The sequence below is a fragment of the Heterocephalus glaber genome, unplaced genomic scaffold (genome assembly GCF_053883595.1).
Source record: "Heterocephalus glaber isolate CG9 unplaced genomic scaffold, H.glaber_assembly_v1.0 deba00001472, whole genome shotgun sequence".
Taxonomy (NCBI): domain Eukaryota; kingdom Metazoa; phylum Chordata; class Mammalia; order Rodentia; family Bathyergidae; genus Heterocephalus; species Heterocephalus glaber.
The window spans coordinates 98,871,480-98,886,158 of record NW_028258315.1 but is presented as its reverse complement, the minus strand read 5'-3'; the positions used below and the strand labels follow the sequence as shown (position 1 = coordinate 98,886,158).

Here is a 14,679-nt window from a genome sequence, read left to right as displayed (position 1 = left end):
GCTTGTGAATGGTAGCAGGAGGCTTGGAATCTTTGCTGCAGGGCAGGGTTCACTGAATGCCACGGGTGCTGATGTGACCCTTTGCTTGATGCTGGTCCCCCCGGGCCTGGGGTAGTGCCTGGCTCCTACAGACAGAGGAGGACATTCAGCATCATTCAGCACAAACTTACTTGGCCTCTTCAGAAGCAGGTGTGAGGGGTGCTCCAGAGGCTCAGGTTTGGCCAGAGTCTCCAGTCCAAGGGAGACCATCAGGGCAAGTCGCCAAGGGGTTAGAGTTGGGTCCAGAGTCTCCGGGTGTCAGTGTTGATGTCTCAGTGCCCTGGTATTTATGATTTCTCCGTTATTTGGTTTGATCACAAGATACTCCTCCATCTCCTTGTTTAGGAGTTTATTAAGTCTACACCTAACCTACTACAAACAGCCAGGGAGAGAGGGTGGTGCGGTTTATGGCATGGAAGGAAATGTTAGCTGTTCTCAGCTCAGGGTAGCCACAGCATCTACTGTGTGTGCAGCCCCGTGGTGGATTTGCATGGGCTTCTGTTAGCCTAGTCCCAGATTTCAAGCATTCCTTCTGGCTATGTGTTTCCTAAGGGATCTAAGGGTAAGAGTAGAAAAACAAGACATAAGACGTTCACAGCCAAAATAATGACATCTTTTCCAGGCAAATCTCTTATCCCAGAGTGGCCTGAGAGGCCACTCTGAAGGAATGCTATCTATAACAGTAGTAATAATTATTAGAACAATGCCTTTATGCAGCTTTTATTTTAATATGCTAAGGGCTTGGCCTGCATGAGCTTATTTAGCATTCACAGTTGTCCTGGGAGAGGCTCCACTTCACCACGGGGAGATGAAATTGCAGGGAAGAGCTCTCTTCAAGACCACACAGGAAGCAACAGGTGGAAAGGGATGTGAAGCCAGGCGGTGACCTGCCTGTCCACTTGCTCTTGACCACTGTTTCATCGGTCCCCCTTTGCTCTTGAATCATTCTCTAATAAATAGTTTCTTCTCCAGCATTTATTATGTTGCAGGCATTGGGGACTCGAAGAGAGATAACTATGGATGGCCCCTTCCTGGGAGAAGCTTCTCACCAGGCAGCATAGCCTCACCCCTTTCCTTGCTGGCGCTGGCTAAACACTTCTGGGAGCCAGGCTTTGTGCTAAGCCCTGTGGCTGTGCTATCTCAGGTAAGCCTCCCTTTTTACGGAAGAGAAAATAGAATCCTGAGCCAAAGAAACTTACCTGAGGGCCCATTGCCAGGCTGAGGCTGGCTAGGACAGAGTTCTGTGCTTATCTGAGTTTGTCAAATGTCCAGACAGCACCAACCACATACATGTCAGAAACAGAAAGCCGCCGATGTGTGGTACACATACTTGGCAGGATGAGGCTAACTCTGCTGGGAGAAGCACAGATGGTTTTTGGGGTAATCCTGGAGCTAGGGAAGGGTAAAACACATGATTCAGGGGGTAACCTTGCCCTCCACCTTCCTGCTTAAATATACTGCCTAGCTAGCAATAGGTGGGAACGGAATGGAAGGAAACGGAAGGCAGTAGGGAGACTTTCCTAAGCTTTCTGGTAATCAGTGCAGACCAAGCGTAGAAAGGGCTGTCTGGAAGTAGTGAGTTCTCTAACCTTTGTAGCATGAAGAAGGGGCCTGAATGTTCACACCAAGGGACCTGAAGAGAGATTCAGGGACTGATCTGCCAGTCAGATTAGTCAGGGGCCCCCAGGTTAACTCCGAATACGGACTGAACTGGCGGGTGAGTTGTTTCAGTGCCACCTCTGGGCCTTCCCAGGGGCCTTCGGCTTAGCAGGCCAGGGCCCTTTCAAACCCTTCCCACAGGAACTGTCTCCAGGCTGGTGACTCCCAGTACGAGTGCTGTGGAGCAAGCAGACTGTAGTAGATCAACAACTCGTCCTTTGACAGGCAGACAGTGAAACCTTGGCTTTGGAGGCTGGTAGTGTCTCTCACGGTGACTCAACTTCCCATTTGATGAAGCCATCTAGATAGTTATGTACATGAGTAGACCTGCTTGTGTTCCAATAAGATTCATTTGAGAAAGAGGTGGTAAGCCAGAGTTGGCTCATACACCATGGTTTGCTGACCCCTAGACTGTAGAGACCGGTGTTATAAGAATGAGCTCACAAAAAACTGCAAACCATTCCCCTTCGTGAATAGTCCTGGCACATGTTTGCATCTTAAGGGCTCTGAGAAGGCCCCGGAGAAGTAGAGACTTAATTATGGCCAACCCAGCATCTCTCAAACTTATGTAACCACAGAACTCTTATTATATAATACTTATACCCTTTAGAACTGGTGTTTAGAAAACACCCATGAGAACCCTGTCTTACAACAGGGCAGCTTGCGTACCTGTGTACCTTACCTTCTGAGAGGGCAGGAAGAAGGCTTCTCCAGAACACCAGCCGTCATGCTCAGCCCATCAGAGGCCGTGTCCCTGGTGCAAGTGGTGGGCCAGAGTGCAATGAAAGCACTCTCCATGTAAATGCACTTGTCAGGATCTCTCCTCAGAGGTGGTTTTGGGCTTTGTAGCTTCTTGAGACAAGAGTTTTGTTATGCTGCCGAGGCTGGCCTCACTCCTGGGTGTAAGTGGTCCTCCTGCCTGAGCATCCCAAGCAGTGGGAAAGAAGCTTAGCACCCATTCCCAGCCAGAGCAGGCCTAGCTGGGGCTGGGGTGGGCGCACTGCCAGCCAGAGGTGCACTGTACAGGAAGGAGCAGAGCCGGTGGAGTCATGTGGAAGGGAATGCACAAAAGCAATGGCAGAAAGGAGGACCAGGGTGACCAGTAAAAACAAGAGCTCTTAGGCGCTGGCTGTAGTGCCGCCTCCTGGTGGAGTGGAGATGCTGCTGCTTTGCAGCAGCCCCAGGCACTGTCTGGGGTCCTCTGAAGGTGAGGGTGTGGTGCAGAGGCCAGGGAGCTTGCTGCACTCCCACCCAGCGAGGAGCTCTGGCTCCAGTTTCACCTGCACCTCAACCCAGGTCTAGACTTTGGCCACTTCCACCACCTGTGAGATGGGTGTCTCACTTTCAAGAAATGAAAACCCTGGGGCAAAGAAAAACGTAAGTGTTTTCCTTGAGGTTCCCCATGCGTCGGTGTGAACTATCACTTTATTTTTGGGGTTTTTTGGTTGCACTGGGCTTAAGATCAGAGCCTTCAGGCTGAGCTACGTCCCCAGCCCCTTTGTTACTTACTTCCTTATTTAATTTTGAGGCAGGGTCTCCCTAATTTGGCCAGGCGGGCCAAACTTGTGATCCTACTCCTGCCTCGGCCTCCCAGAGTGCTGCAGTGGCCAGCAAGTGCTCACACCCAGCCTCAGCCAGCGCCGTAACATTCACACTCATCCACCCTGGGCAAAGCCAATGTCACTCTCTGGCCAGACGCAACCCATGACTTCCGGTTCTCCCCCAGCCCTTCAGGGCACTGTCTCTTCTGCCTCCCCATGCTGCCACCCACTGCACCTTCTCAGGAGGTACTTGGCCTCCAACTTAATCCATCACCCCAAAAATGAACCTTCAGTGACTACTTCAGCACTTTCATGAAAGCCTTGAAGCCCACCTGGTGCCAGCCTGACCCTTTTTGTTGAATTAGGTTTGCGACATCAGGCCAGTGACTTTAACCTACAGGTGTTGTTTCCACCGTTTGGAATCGGCAGTGATAACAGGACAGCGCCTCCTGCTGGACTCCGTTCCACTCCAGGCCATAGACTCCTTCTGCTTGGAGAATGGGGGTCCAAGGAGCCTGAAGCCTCCCAGGGAGACGCTTGGGTGATGGGATCTTAAAAGAGGCTCCTTGTTTCTTACAAGCCAGCCTGGTTTTCCCAGCAGCTGAAGAATGTAGCGGAGCGTGAGAGCGGCCGTAAAGGGTCTGGACAACATCACCGGAGGGTGGTCATTAGCCCTGGTATGTGGCCACAGGACGGGTGGGGCTAGCAGGACATGTGCGGCTGCTCGGTGGACAGAACTGTCTCTCCAAGAGGTCATCAGGACGAATGACCGGGACATGTTAGGAGACAGTGTGGGTCACACTCCATTCCTAGAACTCGGAGTTATTCTCTTCAGTAATTAGGAAACGTGGAGCCCTTGTACTTTATTTTTATCACTGCTAAATTGAGCAATCAATTTCAGACAGCCCTTGAGTAAGGAGGTTGTTTCTGGGAAGACAACACCCCATGGGTTTTTATTAAGCCCTGAAAACAATACTCAGACCCTAAAAGCAACAGACAGGCGGGCATGTGATGAGTTCCAGGTATGGCAGTAGCAGCGCTCCAAGCCCCGAGAGAGACCGGTCCTCCCTGATCCTCTGTCTGCCCCTTTCTGGAGATGTCAGATGTTCTGTCTCCATCTGTACAGACTCTGCTTGTGCAATCGTTTCCAGTATTGTGAGGGAAGAACCTCCTGGAATTGCAAGGGACAAAAGAAAACCCACCATCAAGACTGATTTTGTTCAAAACCTCAGGCCCTCATGGGAGAGCAATCACTGAGCACTGTGTGCTTGGTGCGCCCAATAGTGAAATTAAATAGCAAATAAATAGTCAATAATGCAAGCAAGCAAGCATGACCGTGTAAGTGGCCCCTCTTCCCAACCACTGACAAAATGATAACATAAATTTTGTGAAGTGTGGGTGCATTGAAGGTATCTGAGTGATATAGGTCATGTGATCTGTGGACCTCCAAATAATATAAGGGAAATATTACTACTCCCAACCTGCTGGATATCCAAAACACGAGTTCGTGTTCTCTAAAATTGAAGAGTGAGTTCTAGGAACAGCGGAGGTTAAGAGTAGGAAGAGTTTATTGAGAGCAAGACAGCTTCTGCCTAAGAGAGATGAAAGGGGACCGGAAAGTGGGTTTCCCGCCCACCCAACTGCACAAGGGGGTTTTACTGAGCAAAGCCACGAGGTGAGGCAGGTTCAAGGTGGGACAAAACTATAGTCAGCTAATAAGATTACAAGTAGAAGCACTTAGGTAATCTTGACCAAATGGGGCTCAAATGGGGAAGCAAGTCACGTAAGAAGCGTACCTGGACCTAACAAGGATTTCCCGGGGGTGGGTTGGGGAGGTTTTGGTCCCCGCCCAAGGTGATTGATGCCTATTTAGAATATCAATCGCTGCTGTTCAGCCCTAGGGGAAGTATGTGGGCGTAGTTCTTGTCCTGGAATGAGCCTCAGGCCACTATTGTCTTCCTCGCTGAGGGCTTGGCCTCGCCTAACTGCCTGGTAGTATTTTCTAACCGGCATAGCTGTCTACAATAAAATGACCTAGCTCACAGGCTTCTTGGAAGAAAGAAATGGTTATGGCAAGTGCCCAGACGACATAAGGCATCAAAAATGGTAACTATAATTTTTCAGTCAAATAAAAATGAAATGATACTGATGCTCCAGTGAAATCTAGTAAAGACACTGAGCCATACCCCATCCAGGACCGCCGATCTTTAATACACCCGGTCACAGGGAGCAAACAGAAGTGGTTATGGTTTCAGCACACCCCTCTCCTCAGAGCCTCTGACCACAGGGAGTGGGAAGACGGGATGCAAAGACAGGGAGGAGTCCTGCAGTAAACGGACCTCAAGAATATAGATTTGATCCTAGATAGGTGTTCTTCAAGGAATTCGCGTAAACACAGGGTTAACAGCCCTCAAGAGCATAGTTGATCCATTTCACCTTATCCTTTCTTAAAACTAGTGACTCAAACTGTGCTGCCCTTTAGCCTGGGAAATCCCTCAAGCGGAAACTGGGCTGGGGAAAAAGAGGCCCTTTGTGATTCTTCTCAAAATGAGTCACCAGCGATCGGAGCCAATTGCAAAGCCGGGTTACCTTGAAAAGTGCTGCGAAGCCCTGGCCTTCCCTTTCCTTTCTTTGTTCCCATCCCTTCACCACAGCCTCACCTCTCACACAAAGGCCTCCTGGCCTCCCTGGGGAGAAGCCTGTGGCCCAACCCGCTCCCTCCCCATCCTGCAGTCTTTTCTGGCCGGCGCTGGTGGGCTAATTTCCCTCTGCGATTTTGGTGTTTAGCTCTTCCTTTCCTTCAGGAAGCGTCCATTAGGCAGCATCATCACTGCTCCTTGGGGTCAGCAAGTGCTTGGGAGTGAAGTGGCTCAGAGAGTCATTGGTTACTTGAGTTAGAGCCAAGGAGACTCTTTTGTCTCCCTCCCCAAGTGGGTGCCTGCTGGGCTGGAAATGGGCAAAAGCATGGCCCTCGGGGTGGACCCACAGTCTCCCGAGGGTCTGTTGGACCACTTGGGAAGGTACTGGAGGCAAAGACACGGGAGATCTTCTTCCCCATCTGCCTGCTTTTCTTCTGCTCCAGACACAGATACTATCGTGCTTTGAGGAAGGCAAAGCCAATTGCAGCACAGAAATCGTGAAATCAGCCCAATAGGATTCAGCTCAGCCAACCCCAAGCACCAGGTGTGGGTGCCGTGGAGCTGGCAGGGGCCTGCTCTCTTGGAGCTGCCACCCAGGAAGGGCAGGAATGTGAAGATGCCTGCATCACAACAGACCTAGCTTTTCCAAGTGCTAGCCTGGGGCTAAGAAACCCCTCACAGAACACAGCCCACCTTTACAAATTTGTCATAAAACTGCAATAAATGACCAATGTCTTCTTACTACTTTCCTTCAACTTACTCTCTTCTTCAAACACAGCTTCAGGCAAGTTGATATATTCTGGGGAATCCTGCTGCCGGTGATACCTTACGAAGGCACATTAAGATCAACCCTGTTCAGCTGTTCCCAGCAGTGGGCCGTGTGATCCACCCTCTGGAAGCCACTGCCTCGAGGTGTGCTGCATGTAGGTGTGTGACTGAGATCTTCAGAGGCTCAGGGATGGAGCCACAGGGAGAGGGAGGCAGAGAGCGGAGGAAAACAGGGCTGGAGGGCTCCCAAGGGCTCTGAGTTGAGATTCAAAACATGAATAGGAGTTTTGTGAGATGTCAAGGCAGACAAGGGCATCCAGATGAAAGGAACAGGGATGCTGAGCTTAACATACTAGGGGAAGAAGTAAAGGAGGAAGAAACCATTCTTTCATCCAGCCAGCACTTCATATGCATCTGCCCTACAACAACGTGTCTGTCTGCCAGTGTTCCCTGTAATGCTGAGGCATATGTCAGGCGGTGTGAGAAACAGTCCTGCTCTCAACTTGCTGCTTTTAAATAGCCAACACACACGCATACACACACACACACACGCACACACAAGCACATGACCAGATAGTTGGCCCCTTTCCTATCTCTGGGTCCTACATCTACAGATTCCAACAATCATTGATGGATGGTAACTGAAGAAAACTGTGTCTTTACTGAACACATATAACATTTTCCCCTAGACAATGTAGTAACTATTTCCAGCATTTACGTGTATTATGCATCGTAAGTCATGTAGACATTACTTAACATATATGGGAGGATAGGGTAGGCTATGTGCAGACCCTACACCATTTAATAGAAGGGACTCAAGCATCTGCAGACTTTGTATCCATGGGAGGTCCTGGAACCAGTTGTGCACAGATATGGGGACACTATACAGGCATCCAGAGATAAGCAGTCAGAGAGAGTATGTGCTTCAGGACCAAAATAGCAAAACTGATAAGGGTAAGAGTTACTGTGAGCTTGCAAAATCCATTGGCTAAGAAAGGCATCCTGGAGGTGGGAGACCTTGAAAAATAGGGAGGATTTTCAAAGACAGGAAGCAGTTCAGGCTGGGGAATACAGCTGCAGGGGCAGACATGGTGACCAGCACATATAGAATCTGTCCAGACTTTGGCTTCAGACTGAATATGGGCACAGCTTCTAAGTTGCAACCCAGTGCCCTGGATGGTGTTAAGGAGATCTGTGAACTCCTGGACACAACAGGTGAGCTCATCTGTAACCTCATGTCTGTGTCTTTCTGAGGAGAGTATTTTTCACTTTCACCACATTTTACAAAGTGACTCAAAATTGCTGAGAAGCTTTATTATAACTTGTGTTTCTATTATCACAGGCATCCATTCTGTTGTTTCTTTAAATTTCATGCTTTTTTTTAAATTAGAAGGACAGTACACTATTTAGAAACCCGAAGGGAAACACAGCTTCTGCGAGTGACAAGCAAGCCGCCCAGGTCATTCAGGGAAAGCAGACCTCCCAAAGAGGTCAGACTCGAGTGCCCACCACTCGTCCCACCAAGGTGACCCTTTTTCTCCTGGCCAGGTTTGCCACTGAGGAGATCAACATGGCCCCAGCTGGAAGTCTCACCTGCCCCACAGGGCTGTGCATTCTCAGGTCCGGAAACGCTACTGAGTCCCTTACCTGCACACTGACTGTGACTCGGGTGTGTTTTCTCCCTTCTACACCCTCTTTTGCTGTGCACTGTGTGGGACTCAGCAGAGCTGGTCCTTTGTCAAAAGCTTGCTTTAATGAAGCATAACACTAAATGTGTCATAAATTGCCATAAACACAGACATGTCACACCCACGTTTATTCTTTAGAATATTTCTATTTATGAATTATCAATTTTAATTCTGAGTTTTATTATTTTAAACAATGAGTAATTAAAAGGAAAAATATCACAAAAATAAAGTGTTGAATTTTTTAATATTCATTGTTTATAAAAAGTATCAAAATTTTCAATATTGACTGTTTTTTGATGTACAAAGTCTAAAAAGACTTGACATCTTGCTGGTCTTGCTGTTTTGTCAGGAGGTTCTTACTACATTATACAATGTGTAGTTAACAGGAACATAAAATATCAATGAAATAAAGTATTAAATTATTAGTATGTATTACACTTTAGAATAGACATCAACATTTTCACATCAGCTCTTTACTTGCTCACAAAACCTAAAAGATAGCATCAGAAAAACCCATGCAAACTACAATGAAAATACCAATAAAACACTACAATAAAAATAATCTTTGCTTCTAATTGTCACTCCCAAAGCAGTCTTCACACATGAAAACTGCATGTTCCATACACAAGTGTCACACGGATAGCATGTGTTTTCTTTTCCTGCCCTTTCTTGTAAGGCACAATTGACTTCTTTTTGGTTTTCCTGTTGTCATAGTAGGTCTTTGGGATGCTGTGCCTGCCTGATCACCTGTCAGCTCACCAATGTGCTCCACAATTTTTTTTTTTTTTTTGTACCAGGGATCAAACTCAGGACCTTGCACTTCCAAAACAGGCAACGCCACCACTGAGTTAAATCCTCTGCCCAACTCCACAGTTTTTTTTACATAGTTTCCTGGGAAGAAATATTTTTGTTTTTCCTCTGCTGTAAATTATATCTTATGAGTTCCAGTCCCAATCCTCTAAGAAAATTTCTCCATGGTATTTTGCACTTGTTATTTTCTTGTAAACCATCAAACTATGCTACACATATTTAGAATTGTGTAAAACACAACTGTTGGCCAACTCTTTGTGTTTTGAGTGACATCATAGTGGCTGCATAACTCATCAATAACATCTACTCTGCCTTTGGTTTTGTTGTAGAAAGTTTCTATCTCAGGCTTTCATTCTATAGAGGTTATCCTATCAATATTTTCCTCACAGTGCAATGTTGACATTAGCAGTACCAGTTTGTTTTTCTTTGCCATATATGAGGCCAATGTAAATCTTTCTGAAATCCAAAGACTGTACTGTATAATTCTCTGTTATGAAATTACAACATTTCACTTGGAATTTCTGCTTTGTTCCTGGACACAGTTCCTATGCTGGTCAACATGTGCTCTGTTAGCAAATGTAACATCAACTGGAAACTGGTAAACCAATTGTTGAATGTCACATTCTGATTAGTTTAGGAGATGATGGGAGCAACAAGTCTGTTCACAGAATCCTTTGGATTATTACTATATGAATAAGGACCTGGTGGCTGAGTTCCATGATAGCCTTCTAAGTTGAAAGCATAATAAGCCTTCACATCTACAAGGGCATAAATTTTTATGCCATGTTTTGATCCATTGTTTTCTATAAGTCTTTTACATTCTTGCTATCACCATGAGAAATCCTTGCTAAGTACAGAAGACCTATGAATGCTTTCAGTTCAGCTAATGAGATGTCATAATAAAAACAATTTTGAATATGGCCATTGGTGCTTACAGAACATTTTACTTGTATTTCAGCTTTTGTGTATTTCATAATATCTTGTAGCATTTTGTCTGTTACAATTTCCAACAACAAATGGCAGTGTTGGCATTCTGTCCAATAGGTTTGGACCCTGCTAATATCTTCACTATATTTTCAGACCTAGTTCTAATATTGGATCATTCCATTTGGTTGCATGACCATTTTGCAACATTTCAACTAGTCAAATATGCACCTACATTGCTGTTTTCTTCATCATGTGAATCAAGGAGGTCTGCATTCCCTGAGTCTGTATTAGTCGATTCTTGCTCCATTTCATAGGAACTTTGGCTCACATGGCCAATGTCAAAATCGTCATCATCATCATCATCATCATCATTATACACTCACACTACTCTTCTGTTATGAAAACATGTATTTTATCAAAATGGATCATCTTCATCATCCATGTATGAGTAATCTGATGATTCACTTTTGACCTCCAAAACACACAACTCTGGATTTTCATGTGCCATTCTACTGAACTGGGCTACTTCTACCAGAAAAATTAAAAGAAAACTTAAAAAAAAAACCAAACAAACAAATCCTAGCATGGTGTGGGTGTATTATACCCTCTGTGATGCTCAGGTAAATATGCACAACCTGTTAGAGCATCGTGTGGGTGAAAATACTGGTTTAACACTTTTGCACATGTGCACACACCTTGCTGTTCATTGTACCAAGTGAGTAAACACAAAGATTGCTTCCAGGCAAAGGTACTGAGATGCACAGCCAGCTACTATTACGCTAAAGTAAAAATATACAGTAGAAAAGTAAAGGATGTATTTGTGGAACCCAGTGTTATGCTGTACAGGTTTTTAAACACCAAGACACAATCCACGAGCTTAGAATGATGTTCCATTTCAATGGCAACACACAAACTCCATGTTTACAGACAGTATTGCTCTTTAAAACTTGATATTTATATGAACCTGCTTGCAAATTTACTGCTTATGCACAGTTTTTCATTGTTCTTCTTTTTCTCATAATTATGCATCACCCAAGCCTCTTGTTCCCATCTCATTTCATTTATCAGCTTATATTTAATCTTACTTCCTCTCAGCTCCTCCTACTTGCTGTCCCTACCCAGAATATTTTGAAGCAAATGCCAAATTGCATATAATTTTACCCTTAAATATTTCAACATTGTACAGGATTTAAATAGAGTTTGGTATAAATAGTATGGGCTGTTTGCCAGGGTCACAGAAAAGTCTTGTACTCTACAACAGCATGTGAAAGAGGGTTATTGAGCAGGCCCCAGTTTATTCCCTGAAACGTTTCTGTTGGTTAAATTCTATGGGTTAAATATCTCTTCCATAATGAGCTACAGTTTTAGTAAACTCAGTTTTGCTACAAAGCTTGTTTTGAAAACGTGAATTTCCCCCATTGCCATTGACATATTAGGGAACAAGTTGAACATAAGCAAAACTATGTTTGTTGATGCACAACCTTATGCCCCAAAACACTATGCAGAAAATAGATCCCCCAAACAGATCCTCACAGGACTATACACAGCCTACACAACCTGCTGCCAGTACCTACCATGGGTCCCCCTGGTGCAAAGAGCCACTCCTATGCACAGCAGGGTCTGCTCTACTCGAGACTTCAGATGACCCCTTCCACCACACTGCAGCAGCTCAAATGTCTCCTGAAAGCAAATGTCAAGCCACTTTCAAGGCTGTGACTATTTATTGTTGAATTTATTCATTTCTGTACCATTTCACATGGGCTAAATGGTGCTACTGATTTTATTGGATTCTTATCTCTTTTTCTTTTTGTTTTTTTCTTTTTAACATATCACTAAAAAGTTTTTGAACGCTGTGCCCCAAACCTAGGGTTTCTGAACCTTAGTACTGCTAACATTTTGGGCTCAATAATTCTTCGCTGGGGGTCGAGGTGGAACTGGCCCATGAATTATAGGCTATTAGCAATAACCTTGGCCTGGCCCCTACCCACTGGAGATACTAAAAGCACCACCCTGGCGCCACATTGTAGTAACCAAAAATGACTGTAGATATTGCCAAATGTTCCCGGGGAGAGGGGCAAAATAATCTAACAGTTTTCTTAGTGGTGGGGAATCACTGCCATAGTTGTTTTTCCCACAAGCTCCTCAGTGTTTCTTTTGCAGCCCTGCAAAGCCTGACAATTTTTAGGACACATGTCTCACTGTAGCAGAACTCAGTGTACATATCATACCACTGCCTCTACATGAAATCTCACACTAATATTATTTACAGTGAGCTATTTCATCTCATTCACTCTGTGCTGAACTCAAAATATAAATCCTCAAATTAAGGGAATGATTGCTTTCTAATAATCTTTACTTTCCAAATACATACACTTTGAGTCCCACAGGATCTTCTAACATACAGATAGTTGCAAAAATAGCTACTATTTACAGGGCAGTTCCTAGGAACCAACCCCAAGTGCTCTAGGCATTGTATCCCACGTCGAATTTAACCTTGCAGAGTGGAGCACCCCATGTGAGGGCTGCATCAACCTGGGCCCCTCACCCTGACATCTGCCTTCTCTGCCCCTGAAACCTCTTCACTTCAGGGCATCTTCCTTACGGTCCTTTCCCAAAGTTGTCCCTGTTGCAACCATACTAGAGCAAATAACCCGAAGCCAGTGTGCTCACCCAGAGGGGTAGAGCTCAGCGAGCATTGTCTCCCACGACTGTAATGGAACTGAATGCTAACATTACATAGGAAAAGAGCTAATTGCACGGAAATATGTTCATGCTTTATCCAACAGCATGCACAACTATGTCTACACACATACACATACAAACACGCACATTCGTGCACAGAAATACTGCAAGCATCTCCAATCAGGAAGCATCATTACGTCTGCATGCTAGGGTATCCAAATGACGGTTTGACTTCTTCATTTTGCCTAACCATATTTTTTATATGTTCAAACATGACCATGCATTAGTTTTATACAAATTTTTGAAAGAAACATTTTTAGAGAGGGAACTGTAGCCCAAGATTGTATAAGAGATAATAAGAGGGGAGCTAGATACTTAATGAGTTCAAGTTGGATTAAATTCTAGGATACAAAAAGAATTTGCAGATGTGATTACAAAACCACTGTCAGAAATCTGAACAAAATCAGAGACTGGGAGCAAGGCCAGTACTTGAAGACAGGAGTGTGTTATTCCAGTTTTCAAAAATGAGAAAAATGTGGATTCTAAAATCTAGAAGGCAATGGATCTAGCATTCAGAACCCAACCATTACACACATTTTATGAACATTTGAGAAGAGAGCTCAGCCAGAAAGGGCTGGGATCCTGCAGAGGGTCAAATCATGTTGACAGCAGATTATAGTCCACAGTGTGGCAGATCTTAGTGGTACAGCAAGATCAAGCCAAGAAGAGTTGAGGACATACCCGGAGGTTGGAGGCAAGTTTATTACACAGCAGACTGACTGGAGATTTCTCTACAAAACTATCCACCTGGAGCTGGCAGGGAACAGGGTTTACATGGGTTAAGGGAAGGGAGTGGGGACACAGAAGCAGGGCACTTAACATCGGTTTATTGGTTGAGGACATTACATTTAGTTTACACGATTGGATACAAAAGCACACTGGATACAGACACTTCCTGAGCACAAAGGACAACTAAGGAGGACGTGAGTTAGGTGTGGGAGGGGTATGAGCTGAGCTGGCTCTTTGTCAGGTCAGCTAGCTGCAGGAAAAACTTTTTTTGCTCAGAAATCATTTTCCGGCTCAATGTTGGTGTAACTCTGTTTCCTTTTGCATCCACTGATTTTTGATAGATCAATAAAACATTCCAAACCTTATGAACTTCAATTCTGGCAAGAACATTTGATAAACTGACGTGCTTCTCCATGTGGAAGGCCTGGGCTGGATGGAAATTTGATGAGGTGAATTCACAGCTAACTGAATTATTAGTAATTACTACTGAGGCCTGCAAACTGGCGAGGCAGGCACCATTCAAGGCCTTTGGCACACACTGCTTTATCACTACTGCTCCCGTCACTAGAGAAGATGAGATGCAGGCTCCCGGAGAAGTCTCATTCCCGAGGACACAAAGCATTTCAACAGCGGAGATTCATGCTGTCACCTACACTACTCTATTGCATTCCCAATAAATAGGCAGAGATTAAACGAGGACCCTAATTACAGGCCGTGGGCCCTCATCTTGTGCAACATGTTGACCCCAGAGGAGACCACAGAACCGACACTGTCAGAGTGCACGCGGGGCTTGGCCCTCTTCCCGCCCATTTTGAGGGCCACTTCTTCCTCGGCTTGGAGGAATGGCCTGGTCCCAGCAGGGCCTGCGGCAGACTGCCCCGGGAGGGAGAAACCCAATCCAACCCTCCCGTTCCAAAAATACGCTCCCAAGAGGCCTATTATCTCTTTCAGAGCTTTCCATGGACGCTTGGCCTGAACAAGAAAAAAGCCTTAGGCCCCCTATTTCACTAGTTGAGCTGCAAATAAATCTTTGGCAAAAGAGAAAAAAAATCTTCCTCACTCTAAAATTAAAGAACTTGTCTCTTGTTAAAACTTTCCCCAAAAGTATGTTGCTCCGGAAGCTAGAAGGAAGTAGAG

At 45.4% G+C, this 14,679-nt stretch overlaps 1 long non-coding RNA gene across 1 annotated transcript in view; it reads right to left on the bottom strand.

Annotated features, from left to right (window-relative positions):
• Positions 1-4,077: 4,077 nt before the first annotated feature.
• The window catches only part of LOC110347071 (uncharacterized), a 225,257-nt gene continuing 214,655 nt past the window's right edge, over positions 4,078-14,679 (bottom strand). Inside the window, exon 6 of the long non-coding RNA XR_015439225.1 lies at positions 4,078-4,410. This is a non-coding gene — a long non-coding RNA (uncharacterized LOC110347071). The remainder of the gene's footprint in view (positions 4,411-14,679) is intronic.